Raw genomic sequence first — 6,000 nt, forward strand, 5'->3', positions numbered from 1 at the left:
TATTCATGGATTTTAGCTGAGAGTATTGAATGAGGTCAGTGTAACTCCAACTGCAATAGAAAACATTTACTCTCATGAATATGAATGAACCTAAAGCATCACAAGGCTGTCCTTGTTACCAAAGTCCGAGTTGTACACTAAAGCGCTAGGAGGAACAGATGGATAAAACACACGTTTCCTTTTTTAGGAAAATGTTCCCTGCTTGTTCTGTCTATCAACACGTGGGGCAATAGGGACATAGAAACATGTCAAATTTTTTAGTTTGCTTCTAAAAATGCTTTTTAGTTTGCTTTAGTTTGCTTCTGCCTCAGGTGTTTTAGTGATCATGGTTCAGTTTCTGGCTTCCTGAGGGCAGCAGGAGTTCTGTTGTTGATCTGGGAACAGGATGTGTATCACCTACCTGTCCTTGATAGCTTTTGCTTTGGTAAGTATCAGACATACTTCAGCCATGTTTCAGAACTTGTGCAGCTATTAATAACAGCAAAGCTGTTTAAGATATATCTTATCTTTATGTCCATAATTTTTTCTTGTGTATGTGTAAGATGGCCCTTATCTGGACCTAGAACTCATTGAGCACCGACTCTTTGTCACACGGTTATTATCTAACCAGTTCCTTTCTTGGATCCTTTTCCAGAAATCTGTTTACCTGTGTGCAGATGTTTGTGTTCTTTCATTTGTGCTCATGCTTGGACATCTGGAGCTGCAAATTTGCCACACAGGCTAATTTTGCTGTCCTACAAACTCACACCTCTCTAAGTTTGACTAACATCCTAAAGTCTTTTTGGGATAGAAGCAGTTGCTTTGTATGTTCATATGTATGTGACCGTGGAGTCACATACAGACAAAAACAGATAGTCTTATTGCATGGGCCACCTCTGCCTGTTGATGTATGGTGAATATCCTAAAAGATGAATAAATAGATTAAGAATGTATATGCATTAGGTAACTGGTGAGTATACTTGCACTGACCTCTTTTGGTCTAGCATGTCTTCCATGAGATAGTCTTTTCAAGAATCAAGAGCAATATTAGAGGGATAACACGGACTAAATAAACATTAACATGGATTATTTTAAAATTACTGCAGGCAGATGAGTGATCCCTTTTCTTTAAATTTATGACCAGATGTATGTCCGTGAGCAACCTAAGAGTATTTTGGGTGAGCATCATGCCAAAGGTACTCCGTGTAAATCAATTGCGTCTTTCATTTCTCCTTTTGAACTGCTTTGGCAATGCTCTTACTAGACGCAGCCAGGGTAAGGCATATTATGAACAGCCCAAGGTGAGTGCTTAGTAGCACTTAAGGGAATGAGTCTTTGGGCTACAGATACTGGAGAGTGAGAAAGTAAACCAGATGTTCAAGTAATTCTTTCAGCCTTAAATTGTTTTATGAGAAAATGGCTGCAGCTAACATGCCAGGGGAACTCTGTCAAGAGTGTGTGGGAGCAGTATTGACTTCTGAGCTATATCTCAAAGTGAGTCAGAGACGCTGAGCAAAACAACTTCACAAAAAGTAATCACAGCTTTTTAGTAGGAGAGATTCAACATCCATCAGGGTAAGTGTCCAAGATCAGTTGCAGGACAGTATTCTCAGAATCCAGGGCCGTGAGGGCCAACAAGTATTAGTCAACGTACAGAGGCTGGCAGAGAAAGGCCTTGCTTCTGAAGAAGGCAGGAGGCTGGCAGGATGTGAAAAGTGAGGGGAGATTCCAGCTGTTTTGTGCTAATCCAATATCTCAGACTCTAGACATAAAATGGTCACCAAGGCAAAATTAATGAAAGATTAAAAGAGGCCCTGTAGCCTGAGTAAATACATGGCGTCCCTCAGCAGTCTCTGGATGCAATGCTGATTCTGTTTGATCATGCATTTTTCCCTACATATATTTAATTGAACTAAAACTCGTCTGGGACTGAATTCGTTAAGATTAATTCATTCCCTGTTAGAAAACAAAATCACTTTGATGTACCTGAGTGAGTGGTTCTGTTTCTTGTGCTCTGTGAATCGCCTTCCTGGTTGAGCCAAGTAGTTTGTAGATGACAGTGCTCCACGAGCAGTGCACACCACAGAAGGCATAGTGCTTTTCCTTTTTAATGGCTATGGCTGGCACCTGGTCTGTTCAGGAAGAGATTTTCTTAACAGATTTTAAGTCTAGGAAAGATTAGTATGTTCTGTGGGTATACTGATACAGCCACGCAGATTTTAGTTTGGGTTGAAGTTAATGTGAGGGTAATGGAATCTTTCAGTTCTTGATACTTTAGTTCTTAATAATTTCAACTGAATATTTTAGTGCACTTTAAAAAAAAAAAAAAAAAAAAAAGCAAAATGCACGGAGGTCTAAACCAAGAAGTCAAGTATAAGTATAGGGCTTTTATCAAAAGCAGTGTTTTTTTAAGTTCTTAGGTGCAATGGATATTCTAATTTTAAAGTGTTGTACAAATTCAGTTTGTGCTAAGAACAATATATATGTACATGTATTCTTCATTGTATCTAAACATTTTTATTGCTGAGTGTGTTGCCACAACTGTTGACTGTGACGGTATAACATAAATAGAGATATGGGAGACCAAAACCACAAAGAAATAGCAGTGACAAAAGCTAGAATTGAAACGTTCTCTATTCAGCTTTCCTTTTAAATGGAGGAATATGTATTCCACTTTTATGAAGACTATATCGTTGCTTTTCAGATATGATTCAAAGATACATATTAAAAGAAGGAAAGTATAAAACATCTGTGTCATTAGGAATTCTAATTCCATTTGAAAAGGAAATGTTCTATTTATGAACCTTGCAGAAAGCCTTTGCGTCATGAACAGCATTTCCATTTGTAGGAGAAAAATGTAAGAATAGTTTTCTGCAAGTCAGTATAAAATGATACCTTTCAAAATCAATTTCTGGTGACACTAAAATCACTGAAAAATTAACAGAAGCTATGTGGAAAATAAGATAAAAAAACATGCAGTGAAATTCTAGTGGTTTTTCCAGTATTCACAGCTTAGTTTTTGAACGGAATTGCTGTTGATTTTGGTAGGCCTGAACTCCTTAGCTGAACGTACCCCAAGGAGAACCTGCTTCCTCCTTTTGCTTACCCGAGAATGGATGAAGGGTGACTTCACTGACCTCGGTGGCATCACTATGCATTCTAGAAAGTGGCTGAACAAAACATCTGCTGTTGTTTGTGAGTGAGATTTTTTTTTTTAAGAGGAGAGAATCTCAGATTCTGGATTTGAAGGTACTATAAACCTGGACATTAGAACATTTCTACTGCATCCTTTGAACACTTGAATTTCTTAAACTTCATGTATGTGAAGTTATTATCTTTATGCACTAAACAGGGGCATGGTAATACCAGTGACGAACGGGCTATTTGCATCTACTGCTGTATTTATGGTCTCATAATCTGAGAATGTTTAGCATTTGCAATGGTGGGAAGGGGACCATGCTGATAAGTACAATTACATGTTAACAAAGTTCAATTTATATGTTAACAAAGATGCCAGTGTTGCATCACAGCATGTTTGCCTTTCAATTTGGTTTGTCATTTTTAAAATTTACTAGCATTTCTTGGTTGTTCTAGCAGGTTGATTAGGTTATGGATTAGCGGTGGTAGGAACGGTGATGCTCTGAGCTCTATCACTTCTGGACACAAGCTGGTTAATCACTGTGATGTTGAGCTGTACTCTGTGGCCTGATCCATGTCAGCAGCAACATAGGGATCTGCAGGATGACAGCCATTCCTCCTGAACTATTCTTCTTTTTCTTCCTTGCAGTCTTTATTGTGATTCTTATGGCTTATTTTATCAATGTATTAAAGAGAAACATGAATATTTTATTTTTCCCCATGAACTCAGGAAACTGGGAGTTGATTTTTATATTAAAGCAATGTGATTCATGCTTTCTTTGAGGAGGTCTGGAGTTAATCATCTTAGGCCTTCTTTTAAATGCAGAAATTAAACGCTTTCATGTATGGCAAGAAGCTGGAGTGCTTTGTTTAAAAAAGATTTGAAGGAAAAGTTTTATGTATTTTGAGATATTTCACTATCTCACAATATATTTTCCTATTTCCCGGGGATGCAAGCCCACTCTCCAGAGCAACATTTGGCACTTTCCTCTCCTCTGGTTGTAAAAGACTGTGTATGCAGCTGTAATGCAGCTGTTAGGAGTGCAGTGGGGAGCACAGAGGCAACCCGCTTCACTGGGCCACATCTGTCCTTAGAAAAATTCAAAGTGACAGGAAGCGTACTGAGGCCATATGTCAGCAAAGCAGTGTTCAGAATGGGCTGAACTGCAAGCACAGGTTTAATGTCTCACAGAGATTTTGAGGCTGTTGTGTCTGGATCATTAAGAACAAGTTTCATTCTCTGAATTACCACTGTGTGTCAGTAGCTGTTTGAGAACTTTGAGCAAACTGGGAGATATCTGCCCTGGAAGCATGTTTAACTCTTACAAAACTGTCTGGATTTACTGTACTTCATTTGGTTTTGTGTGCAGTTACCTGCTTTGCATGTTAAAGAACCAAGAATTTGTATAATGCTGCTTTTGTCAGGCCTTTGCAGCTGTGATCTGTACTGATGGGACATTTCCTCTGTGAGTGGTCTGGTATCTGATACCACTGCTGTGAGAGCTGGCACATGGACAGTACATTGTCTTCAAAACACTTCATCAGTTCTTAGTCCCTTTTAAGTTTTGGAGCACTGAAATTAATTGACTGAATGCATTTGGCTAAAACAATAGCTTTATATGAGAAAGATGCAACTTTTTGATGTGTTTCTTAACCAAGAAAACAGAATGCTCCTTTTCTAGTTATCTAATCAAAGGAGCAATATAAATCAATTAGAAGCTGTTCATCTCAATCCTTAGCTGCATCAGGTCAACATCCTGCATCCTCTCTGCACTCTCCCTTCAGGTACGTATACACATTGATGAGATCCCCCTGAGCCTTCTCTTCTCCAGGAAGAACAGTCCCAGACCTCTCAGCCTCGTCTCGTGTGACAGATGCCCCAGTCCCTCTGCCTTTAGTAAGGGGTATATGAGGGCTGAAGAGTTAATCATCTGTTTGTTTTTTTTTTTCCATGACTTTTTGTCATAAACATAATTATGATTAAAAATATTCTTAGATGCTACAAAATTACAGTGTGGACTTAGTGTTCACAGTAAAGACTCAGTGTAAAATGTGCAGTGAAAGAAAGGTTGAAACCACAGATTGTTTGAGAGGTTGGTTCTATTTACATTTTTACATTCTGGGGTCCAGAATATTCACTGTTTCTGTACAGACTTATTTGGTTTTATGAAAACAAGAAAAAGATTCAGTCTGGAGAACACTGGAAAGTTTTCTTTAGGGTTATTGAAAAAAGGTTGCCGTTTAAAAATGTCAAAATGTACCTCCATCACCCATGTAATGCGTTTTTATTTCTTATCCTGTCTTTCTCCTGTTTATTTGTAAGAACCACTTCAAAACCAAGGAATTGCTTCTGAGGAACTCTGATGACATCTACAAAAATATATTATCCATCAGTTTTGCTTGTGGGTTTTCTGTTTTTTGAAATCAGTGCTGAAATTTGAAGCATTGTGACTTGTTGCTTCTGCTCTGTTTTCTTTTAGTGTCTCTGTCCTAACAGCTTACATGCTAGCAGCATGTCTTCTCTGCTTAAATTTCTCTCTGTGTATTCTTAGTTTTATGTTCCAAGCTGCATAGATCATATATGGTATAACACGTGTGATTGCTGTTCTTTTCTGCATTTCTGTAATTTGACCAGAGTTGCTAGTGAGTGCTGCAAAGAGCATGGAAATCTTACTTATCACTGCCTTGCTGTGATCTGGTTTTGTGAAGCTCAGAGCTAACAAATGAGTGCCATATTCTGCCTTGTAGTCACAGTTTTTAAGTTAGCTGTGGTAACCCTGACACTGTTGGAGCTGCTGGGTGCAGTGACCTGCCCCTCACCTGAATTTGTAATGGTGTTTGGTTGCCTGCAATCTTCCTAAAAATGAATGGTGCTGAGCATCA

The sequence above is a fragment of the Anser anser genome (genome assembly GCF_964211835.1).
Source record: "Anser anser genome assembly, chromosome: 9".
Lineage (NCBI taxonomy): Eukaryota > Metazoa > Chordata > Aves > Anseriformes > Anatidae > Anser > Anser anser.